An 11,832-nucleotide genomic window follows, 5' to 3' on the forward strand; every position below is an offset into this window, starting at 1 on the left:
TCCCTTTTTAAATATAAATCTCTGCTGTGCTGTCATGTTTTCATCCTGTATGGAGGGAGAAACTCGGTCTTCATTACTGAAATTGCCTCTAAGGTCGTGTTTCTTGTCAGTAACCATATGTAACTGTAAGGCTTCCATAACCAGTGTTATCACAGAATTATAGTGGGTTCACTCTGGGTCCTCTACAGTTTCTTCCCACTGTCCACAGACATGCAGTTAGGTTACCTGGTGATCTAAACTTCATGCAGGTGTGAGTGAGAGTGGTTGTCTGTCCCTCTGTGGGCTTAGTGGAAGAGACTGGATGGATCTCTGCTTTGTCTTTGATATATGCTGACAGCAAACATTCTCCATGAAGTCTGCATTTCAGCTCATCTCCTTTATACGCACCTTTAACAGGAAGAGTTTTATACAGCTAGTGTTTAAAATCAAGTGTTATTCACAATACACAGGTAATGAGCATGATTATTGAATTACTAAAATTTTCTAAAATAATTGTTTTAGTTAATATTGTATGACAGCGTACACAGAATTATTAGCTCAGTAGGCAGAGTGGTCGCCCCATGATCATAAGGTCAGGGGTCGAATCCACCGAATAGTTACCTTGTGGTACCCCTGAGCAAGGTACCATCAAGGTACCAATCATGTGCACTGGACTGGTAGCACTCATAGTCTCATAGGTTTAAATAAATTTAAAAAAAAAAGGGTTCAACATATAAACAAATTTAATTTGATCACATATATTGTTTGTTTTTTTTTGTTTTTGTTTTTTTCCTTTCTCTCACAGACTGAGCAGCTGTAACGTCTCAGAGGAAGGCTGTGAAAATTTGTTGTCAGTGGTCAGCTCCCAGTCCTGTAGTCTGAGAGAGCTGGACCTGAGTACCAACAGCCTGAAGGCTTCAGCAGTAAAGCTTCTGTCTGCTGCAGTGGAGAGTCCACATGCCAAACTGAATGTTCTGAGGTCAGATCAATTTGTATTATGTTTAGTTCTGTTTGTTTATGTGTTTGATGTTTGTTTTTGTTTATGTCTTTATCCAGTTATCCTTGTTTCATAGCATTTTTATTCATTTCAAAGTTAAACAGAAGTTTTACTAACCTGCTCAGCACAAGACAATAAGCTATTGCACCTTGATTACACTTTAACAACAATCTTTATTCATGTTTTTATCTTCAGACTTAACATCTGTGAACTCTCAGAGGAAAACTGTGAAGCTCTGTCCTCAGTTCTCAGCTCGCAGTCCTCTAGTCTGAGAGAGCTGGACCTGAGTATCAGAAAGCTGCAGGATTCAGGAGTGAAGCTTCTGTCTGCTGGACTACAACATTTAAACTGTAAACTGAATACTCTGAGGTCAGATCAGGGAACATTTAGTTTTTAGAATTATTAATTAAAGTTCATACATATGATGTTGTATCTTAGTATGTTTATGTTTCCTTTAAAAATAGAAAGTCAACATTTAATGTTGTGAAATGTATTAACAAACTCTACATGAGTACTTGTTTTATAGATTGTCTTTTATTTTTCAGACTGAGTGGCTGTAACCTGTCAGAGAGAAGCTGTGAAGCTCTGTCCTCAGTCCTCAGCTCCCAGTCCTCCAGTCTGAGAGAGCTGGACCTGAGTAACTCTGACCTGCAGGATTCAGGAGTGAAGCTTCTGTCCGCTGGACTAAAGAGTTCACAGTGTGCAGTGGAAACTCTCAGGTCAGGATTCAAACTTTTCCACAGATGATCATTTGAAATGTGATTTATATTATTGTATAAACAGGTAACTTTTACAGCTGTCAAGTGAACTTTTATTTACATTTGAGTGGATAATTGGACTCTATAACAACTTTTAGTAATTCAGTCATGTCTCTGTTTATTTAAAAAAATACTTCACGTACTGCCTAATTGAAAGATTTAGGCTCCTTTGGGCCCATAATATATATATTTGATTTCTTTGTGAATGAAATTAGGAGGATATTGGCGACTGCTGATTGGCTCGCTGTTTGTTTTTTATTCACAGTACTTAATTTTAAAGGCTGATTTCTCAAAATGAGATGTTTATCTTTTCTTCTACAACACGTGGAGCCACCAAATCTTCTTGCTTGATTTATTCATTACAGTTTGATTTAAAGAATATTAGACTCGTAATATAATAAATATATTTATTTCACTTCTTCTTGAGAGAAAGAAAGGGATGACTGGGTGAGCTCCAGTGGTTCATCCCAGCAGAGAGAGCGGCACACTGGGCTGCAAATGATCACAGTAGTAATGGCCATAGTTTGATAAAACAGGCAGTCTTACCCTGTAGATAATACAGGGTTCTGGTGCCGATGTGGGGGAGGGGAGTCGCCCGGTACTAACTACATACTACTAACTACCTCATCCAGATGTCTTCCCTACTAAACCTGATAAGAAGTAACTGCAGTAGCCTTATAGGTCAAATCAGTTTCACCTGTTAAAGTTAGCTCCACTATTAATTAGGGGTGGGGGAAAAAATCGATACTGTGTAGTATCGTGATATTTTGTTTGCTAATAATGTATCGATACAGGGACAGCAGAAATCGATATTTTGTTACAAACAATTTTTTCTCTGAAGTCAACATGCTCTGGAGTCAGAGCATGTTGACTTCAGAGCATGTTGATCCTTTTTCTGAGCAACAATCCTGACATTCCTTCACTGTCCAAATGTGTTTAACTTTTTTTTTTGGCAGCAATAAACATGACAGTTTACTTATTTTAATTTAAGACATGTTTAATTTTAATTAAGTTTGAAACTTTTTTATTTAATGTAAAATTATATATTTTTTTAAATTTACTTTCAAATTCTTCAGTTGCTGAAGGGGCTGCATAGTTTTCATAAATTGCATAGTTCAGAATAGCTATAATTGTACCAGATGGTTGCATTCAGTTAAGTTGGACTAGACTGTAATACAAACCGTTCAGTTTGTCAACAATAAAACTGACTGAAATGAGAGAAAGACTGAGTGTGAGACTTTGATATTAGATAAAATGAATATTGATAAAGTTTACCTTTATGTGCAGAATTTAAATATCGCAAAATATTTTAAAAAATCGCAATAATATCGTATCGTGCGTTAAGTATTGTGATAATATCGTATCGCGAGTTGTATGGTGATTCCCACCTCTACTATTAATGGTGTCACTTGTTATTTCTGGGATGAGTTTAGTAGCCTGAACAGCTGCTTAAAGGAAAGTAATTAAATAATAAAAATAACCTAAGTCCGGGGGAACCTGCAAGAGCTGTTTGCACAAAGAATAATGCTCAGACTTTGAGGTTTTATCGTTTTACACAAGGTTTAAAAATGAATGTCCACAATTGAATTGCAGAAATTGTTATTGAGCTAATACTGATGTAGTTGTTATCTTTGGTAAGGAGAGGTTGGAGGAAGGATGACCACAGTCAGGCCTAAAGATGCTCTTAATAATAATAATGGATTGCATTTATATAGCGCTTTTCGAGACCCTCAAAGACCCTTTACAATCCCACTACAGGGAGTGCAGAATTATTAGGCAAGTTGTATTTTTGAGGAATAATTTTATTATTGAACAACAACCATGTTCTCAATGAACCCAAAAAACTCATTAATATCAAAGCTGAATGTTTTTGGTTGTTTTTGGTTTTAGCTATTTTAGGGGGATATCTGTGTGTGCAGGTGACTATTACTGTGCAGAATTATTAGGCAACTTAACAAAAAACAAATATATACCCATTTCATTTATTTATTTTTACCAGTGACACCAATATAACATCTCCACATTCACAAATATACATTTCTGACATTCAAAAACAAAACAAAAACAAATCAGCGACCAATATAGCCACCTTTCTTTGCAAGGACACTCAAAAGCCTGCCATCCATGGATTCTGTCAGTGTTTTGATCTGTTCACCATCAACATTGCGTGCAGCAGCAACCACAGCCTCCCAGACACTGTTCAGAGAGGTGTACTGTTTTCCCTCCTTGTAAATCTCACATTTGATGATGGACCACAGGTTCTCAATGGGGTTCAGATCAGGTGAACAAGGAGGCCATGTCATTAGTTTTTCTTCTTTTATACCCTTTCTTGCCAGCCACGCTGTGGAGTACTTGGACGCGTGTGATGGAGCATTGTCCTGCATGAAAATCATGTTTTTCTTGAAGGATGCAGACTTCTTCCTGTACCACTGCTTGAAGAAGGTGTCTTCCAGAAACTGGCAGTAGGACTGGGAGTTGAGCTTGACTCCATCCTCAACCCGAAAAGGCCCCACAAGCTCATCTTTGATGATACCAGCCCAAACCAGTACTCCACCTCCACCTTGCTGGCGTCTGAGTCGGACTGGAGCTCTCTGCCCTTTACCAATCCAGCCACGGGCCCATCCATCTGGCCCATCAAGACTCACTCTCATTTCATCAGTCCATAAAACCATAGAAAAATCAGTCTTGAGATATTTCTTGGCCCAGTCTTGACGTTTCAGCTTGTGTGTCTTGTTTAGTGGTGGTCGTCTTTCAGCCTTTCTTACCTTGGCCATGTCTCTGAGTATTGCACACCTTGTGCTTTTGGGCACTCCAGTGATGTTGCAGCTCTGAAATATGGCCAAACTGGTGGCAAGTGGCATCTTGGCAGCTGCACGCTTGACTTTTCTCAGTTCATGGGCAGTTATTTGGCGCCTTGGTTTTTCCACACGCTTCTTGCGACCCTGTTGACTATTTTGAATGAAACGCTTGATTGTTCGATGATCACGCTTCAGAAGCTTTGCAATTTTGAGACTGCTGCATCCCTCTGCAAGATATCTCACTATTTTTGACTTTTCTGAGCCTGTCAAGTCCTTCTTTTGACCCATTTTGCCAAAGGAAAGGACGTTGCCTAATAATTATGCACACCTGATATAGGGTGTTGATGTCATTAGACCACACCCCTTCTCATTACAGAGATGCACATCACCTAATATGCTTAATTGGTAGTACGCTTTCGAGCCTATACAGCTTGGAGTAAGACAACATGCATGAAGAGGATGATGTGGACAAAATACTCATTTGCCTAATAATTCTGCACTCCCTGTATTCATTCACTCTCACATTCACACACTGGTGGAGGTAAGCTACAGTTGTAGTGGTAGGTTAGGTTTTGCCCAAGGACAAAATGACCAAGACAGAGAGAGCTGGCTCATCAGACAGACAAGCTCATCTTGTAACCTACTGGTTCGCTGGTCAGCACACCAGCTAACTAGCACACCGGCTAAATAGCAAATCAGCTAACTAGCAGACCAGCTAACGGCAGCCACAAGCTGAAGGACGATTAAATGTAGTGGAGATATCAGAGATGACACTGGTGTGTCCGATTCACTCTTTAGCACTCTGGTCACTCCGGTGTGTCAGCCAGAACACCACTGAAGGCCAAATGATCCCAGCATGTGGAATAAAGAGCTTAAGGTTTGGTTTGAGACACTTTATTCTTTCACTGATTGATTCTTGCGGCTGTGATCATGTGTGTGGTTTCTTACAAAAAGGAAGTACACAATACAAATACATGACAAATAAGATGAATAGATAAGATACATATCCAGTTATATGTACGTACATCAGTATAGCTAATATAGCCATATATAAGGACAAAGATCACAGTACTATAATGCAGTAATGTTAAACACAAAGGTGTATATCTACATAAATCTGTCCTATCAGTGATCAGGGTACTGTAGTATACTTCCACTACATAAACTATAGAAACTAAACGACATTAGTGTGACTTTAAGTTACCATCAGTACAGACGAACTGATGGTAGTTGTACAAAATAAAGGCATTGCAATTATTGTGAAGGGCTTCCGGTTAAACTAAGATCAGCTGATTACCTCATAACAAATTGTTTGCTATAGAACGCAGCTCCCACTCTTCATTAATATCATGTACTGTAACTCCCAAGTAACCATGGTTACCCAGCCACGCCCAGTAGTCTCCAGAGAGACCAACAGCTGGTGCACGTTGTAACGCCGTGGCTTTCATAGTCTCTCCTTTTTCTACAGCTTGTGTGTTCTTCTTGTGATGGTGCGTCTTGAGGGAGGCTCATACATGCCGTCATTTGTTGATCCTAAGAACGTTCCTCAGACCGACTTCTTCAACAACACTAATCGGCCTGCAGTTTGTAGCTACTCACTTCACTGTGGTGTTTGTTAGCTTGTCTTTCTTTGGTTTTATCCTGACTCCTCCCACAAGCTGATCCTACGTAGTCTGCCCAAGCCTCCCACCTCTGTTTCTTTGGGTGGTTTGTTTGCTGCCATCAACAGCGTGTAATGCATTTAAGTGATACTTCAGACATGAAGTACTGCGACAATAAAAAACTCAACTTTGCTTAAAAATAACTTTAGTTGTATCAACACTGCCCTCTGGAATAATTAGACTTTGGTGACAAACTGATGTGATCTCCATGTTTCCTTTGTTGGACTGTGGGCGAGTGTCAGAACTGAATGTACTGAGTAACATGTGGAGTTTAAATATGTGTCAGTTCCAGTTTTAGAGCTCTAAAGTGCAGCTATCATGTTAGGAATAGACAGGAACACTGAGCACACTGAGGTCAAATCTTTATTTATCCAGTTCATCTGTAGGCTGAGCTCAGTCCATCCATTTAGTGAAATGATGTTTAAAGGTCTCCTTGTTCTGTGAGCGTGCACAGATCCTGAAGCAGAAAGCCTGGGTTAACAGAGAAATGATCATCACTGTGATGATGCTCACCATCTCTGACTGGGATTTGAGGTTTTGTCAAAGCAGCAAAGAAAGCCTGGCTATGTTGGACTGGGTGTGGAAGCAGCTCCCAGTTTGAGTTCAGGAGACAGACACCCTCTCTACTTTGACGATCAGCTTCAAACTTTCCTTTTTGATAAAACTTATAGTTCGAGCTGGATCAGGTGACCCTGAACCATCACTTAGTTATGCTGCTATAGAGATGGATAACAGATGGATTGTTGTTTTGTGTGTCTGCAGTCTGTCAGGCTGTCTGATCACAGAGGAAGGCTGTACTTCTCTGGCCTCAGCTCTGAGCTACAACCCCTCCCATCTGAGAGAGCTGGACCTGAGCTCCAACCCCTCCCATCTGAGAGAGCTGGACCTGAGCTACAATCATCCAGGTCTCTCAGGAATCAAGCTTCTGTCGGCTGGACTGAAGGATCCAGGCTGGAGACTGGACACTCTCAGGTATGGAGAGAATGTCTGATATAGGAGGAAGAGCTGGAATCATTTCCTGTGTCTTTCACTCACTTCCTGTTTGTTTCCTGCAGATGAGACATGAACAATCACACATGCAGGAATATTTTCAGGGACAGACACACTAGTCTAGCTGGATAGTACATGGATATTTATGTAGGGGGTCTTCAAGGAGTCTGTTTGCAGGAACATTAATGATAACTGATAAGTCATGTTGAGAGTTTCATTAAAAGTAGACTTACAGTTAGGTAATATTTGGACAGAGACAACATTTTGTAACTTTAGATACAAGTATCAGCCATGTGTGTGTTTCCCATGCTGTATGTCCACAGTCACAGTGACAGTCAGTGACACTGACAGAAGGATGAAACAAGGCTGTGAATCATTTCAGTCTGTGTGTGTGACAAAGAGGCAGACAGGAGCAGCTAACATTTGGAAATGGAAGCTTACTGGAAACACTACATTCACGGCTGAATTCACAATAGATTTGTTCTCAAGTGCACATTTAGCAGCTAATGCTAATACTGTTTTCCCTTTGCTTTCTACAGCAGCTATTGCTAAGTAGGCCACTTTGCTCCGCTAAGGATTTGTGTGACCATGATGGAGACTCTGATAAGCTAATGCTGCTAAGCTAATGCTGTTTATGGGCCCTGTTAGAATCAATATTTCATTCTCATTCTGTTGTTTGAGAACAATATTAACGTTTCACATCATTATAACACAAGAGAAAAGGGTATTGGCATTAGCTACTAGTGCTTATTCACCTCAAATTACCTTTAGCTACTAATGGCAGCCTACTTAGCATTAACTCCTCACTAATATAATGCTAATTTACATCAAATTAGCATTAACTGCTCATATTGTTATAAGGAAAGAGAAAACGGTATTAGCATTTGCTGCTAATAATTATTCACCCCTAATTAGAATAAGCCGCTAAAAGCAGCCAACTTAGCATTAATTCCTCACTTTGTTGTTACCCAACGGAAAAGAGTATTAGTATTAGCTACTATCATTTTTAATAAGTAAGAGAAAACAGTATTAGCAGTAGCGCATAATGCTAATTCACGTCAACGTAGTATTAGTTAATAATGGCAGCCTACTTAGCATTAACTGCTCACTAATATAATGCTAATTCGCATCAAATTAGCATTAGCTGCTCAAGTTGTTATAAGGAAAAAGAGAAAACGGTATTAGTATTAGCGGCTAATAATTATTCACCCCTAATTAGATTTAGCCCCTAATGGCAGTCTACTTAGCATTAACTCCTGACATTGTTATAATGCAGGGGAAAAGAGTTACCATTATCAGATAATGCTAATTCTCATCAAATTAGCATTAGTTAATAACGGTAGACTTCATATCATTAGCTGCTGTCATTCTTACAAAGCAAACAGTATGAGCATTAGCTGTTAATCCTTTTTCATCTAAAATTAGAATTAGCCACTAATGGCGTATTGTTAAAAAGTAAGAAAAAACATTGTTAGCATAAGCGGATAATGCTAATTCATCTCAAATTAGTATTAGCTAATAATGGCACCTGCTTAGCATTAGCTGGTCACATTGTTATAAGGCAAGAAAATATGGTATTAGCATTAGCTGCCAATTTCTATTTACCTAAAATTAGCATTAGCCACTAATGGTAGCCTATAGCAAAAACTTCTTAATGCTAAATGAAGTTAATTAATGCTAAGTAGGTTTAACTGAAATTAAAGTAGTGTTAGCATTAGCTGCTGATATTGTTAAAAGGTAAGATAAAACATTGCTAGCAGCAGCGGATAATGCTAACACACATAATAATTAGCATTACCTAATAATGGCAGCCTTCTTAGCATTAGCTGCTCATATTGTTATAATGCAAGGGAAAAGAGTTGGCAAAAACAGTGTTAGCATTAGTGGATAATGCTAATTCACCTAAATTAGCATTACCTGCTAATGGCAGTCTACTTAGCATTAACTCCTCACTAATGTGATGCTAATTCACATTAAATTAGCTTTAGCATTAGCTGCTAGCATCAGCCTACCTAGCACTAGCTGCTCACATTGTTAAAAGGGAAGAGAATACGATATTAGCATTAGCTGGTAATATTTATTCACCCCTAATTAGAATTAGCCACTAATGGCAGCATACTTAGCGTTAACTCCTCACATCGTTGTAATGCAAATGAGGCAAACTTGCATTAAATTAGACTGCTGTTATTAGCTAATGCTATTTAGCAGTAGCTGCTCACATTGTTATAAAGCAAAGGAAAACGATATGAGCATTAGGTTCTAATGCGTATTTGCCTTAAATTAGACGTAGGTGCTAATGGCAGCCTACTTAGCATTAGCAGCTCAGATGTTATAATGCTAGGAAAAAGAGTGTTAGCATTAGCCGTTCACATTGTTATAAAGTTAAGGGAAATAGTGTTAGCATTAGCTACTCACATTTTTAAAAAAAGTAAGTGTTAGCATTAGTGCATAATGCTAATTCATGTCAAATTAGCATTAGTTAATAACGGCAGCCTATTTAGCATTAGCAGATAATGTTGACCTTGGCCCACTGGAAAAGTTAAGAACTAAAGATTTAGGAGTGTTTCTCGATAGCTCTTTCTCGTTTGAGAAACAAATGAATTCTGTTATTAAAACCAGCTGTAAGGTTTATATTGTTGATTGTCATTTATGCTTAGAAATATTTACTCATATATGCTTAGAGTTGTATAATCGATTGCATGATGATAGAGGTTTGATCCTGAGTAGTCTGTAAAGACTCTGTGTGCCTTCCAGAGTGCTCTGGCTTGCACACACCACTTGGGGCCATGAGAGAGGTCGTACCCTCTCTTACTGATTTATGGTGTAGGACAGGGGTCTCAAACTCAATTTAGCTGGGGGCCGCTGCAGGCAGAGTCTGGGTGAGGCTGGGCCGCATTAGGTTTTCCACAAGAAAGGCATGGTTAAAAAATTCCAATCTTCTCAAATCTCTTTATTTTTATTTTTTAACACAAAATATGAAAAATGAATAAACAAATTAAGAATTAAAAAGAAAATAAATCAATCTGTAATACATAAATAAAATAATAATAAGATATTTTTAGTCAGTGAACTTGTGTGTTTCTTTCAGTCTTCTATATCTGCTGCATTTAGATTGAAATGTCTGTATTAACAGTTCTATAACCTTCTTCTGAACATGAATGGAACACTGTAGAAAATGAACTGTTCTTCTGAACATGGCTTCTCTTGCCTACTCCTTGCTGCTAGAGACCTGGCAGCGTTTCCTCTCGCATAGCCGAGCCAGATTTGGCCTGAGGGAGGAAGCAGTTGCGACCCTCAGTATGTCTTGAAGATGATCATCCGTAAGTCTGGACCTGTACTTGGACTTATTGAAGTTCAAAGTGGAGAAGAGCTTTTGGCACAAGTATGTGCTACCAAAAAGGCACATGGTCCGCTTGAACATTCGGGAAAGCCGAGGGAAACTAGGGCTCAAGTCTCTCAAAAATTGTCCAAGCTTGTCTGCTTTTCCACTCACCTCCCTGAACTTTGCTTTGAGTTCAGAGTTGCACTGCAGCTCAATGAGCTCCTTTTGAAGCACAGAAGGGGCATCTTGCACATCAAAGGAGAAGGGGTCCGCAAACATTTGAAAGGTGGCTCTGTGTGTCTTGAAGTCAGCAAATCTGTGATCAAATTCCTCCTGTAGCCTCAAAGTGACATCAACATACTCGTCAGCACTGAATGGTGTGCCTGCATCCACGAGTGCCTTGCATGCTGGGAAATGGCAAAGGTTTGTCTGAGAGAGCTGAGCTTTCCAGAGCGCCAGTTTTGTGGAGAATGCTCTCACGTTGTCATAGGCAGCACTGACAAGTTGCCCCTGGCCTTGTAACGTCTTGTTCAGTACATTAAGCTCATGTGTCATATCAACAAGAAAAGCTGAGTCCATGAGCCATTTGGGATCAGTTAGCACAGGAACACTAACTCCATCCTTCTCCATGAAGGCTTCACTTCTGCTCTCAACTCAAAAAGTCTCTTTAATACATTTCCCCTGCTGAGCCAACGTACCTCAGTGAAGTCGAGCACATCCCCATATTCTGACTCCATTTCCTCTAAAAAAGCTCAGAACCTTCGGTGCTTTAAGCCCCTGGATCTGATTTGGTTGATGCATTTCACAACAATAGACATCACATTGTCAAACTTCAGGCATTTGCTGCAAAGGACCTGCTGATGGATGATGCAGTGCAGAGCAATGGCCTCCTCCACGCCTTCCTCTTCCAGTTTGTTTTGTGCCACCAGTCCATGTTTCCTCCCTGTCATTGATGGCGCTCCATCTGTTGTTATTCCAACAAACCTCTTCCATGGCAAACCAACATTCTCAATGGCATCACACAGCTTGTAAATATCTGCTGAGCGGTGGTCTGGCCATGCATTGGAATTACTGTGAGCAGCTCCTCCATCACTTCAAAACTGTCATCAACACCACGGACATACATTGGGAGCTGGGCAGTGTCGGTGATGTCTGTGGTCTCATCAAGAGCGACTGAGTATACACTGAAACATTTGGCTTTCTCACACAGTTGGTCATAAATGTCACTTGACAGGTCAGAAATGCGATCTGCTGCGGTGTTGGCAGAAAGGCTGATGTTGCTAAACTGACCTTTCTTTCCCGGACAGACTATATTTGCAGCCTGCAA

At 39.8% G+C, this 11,832-nt stretch overlaps 2 protein-coding genes and 1 pseudogene across 3 annotated transcripts in view; all 3 read left to right on the forward strand.

The window, feature by feature from the left end:
* The window catches only part of LOC309702206 (protein NLRC3-like), a 361,701-nt gene that overhangs the window by 281,827 nt on the left and 68,042 nt on the right, over positions 1-11,832 (forward strand). The gene's annotated exons all lie outside the window — the stretch shown is intronic.
* LOC309702415 (NACHT, LRR and PYD domains-containing protein 12-like) overlaps positions 1-11,832 on the forward strand; it is a 325,943-nt gene that overhangs the window by 79,902 nt on the left and 234,209 nt on the right. The gene's annotated exons all lie outside the window — the stretch shown is intronic.
* Positions 561-1,723, forward strand: LOC309697080 (NACHT, LRR and PYD domains-containing protein 12-like; annotated as a pseudogene). The gene is made up of 3 exons: positions 561-571; positions 785-958; positions 1,172-1,723. The product of its transcript is annotated as an NACHT, LRR and PYD domains-containing protein 12-like (transcript).

This window comes from Aulonocara stuartgranti (genome assembly GCF_965226115.1).
Source record: "Aulonocara stuartgranti genome assembly, chromosome: 3".
NCBI classification, from domain to species: domain Eukaryota; kingdom Metazoa; phylum Chordata; class Actinopteri; order Cichliformes; family Cichlidae; genus Aulonocara; species Aulonocara stuartgranti.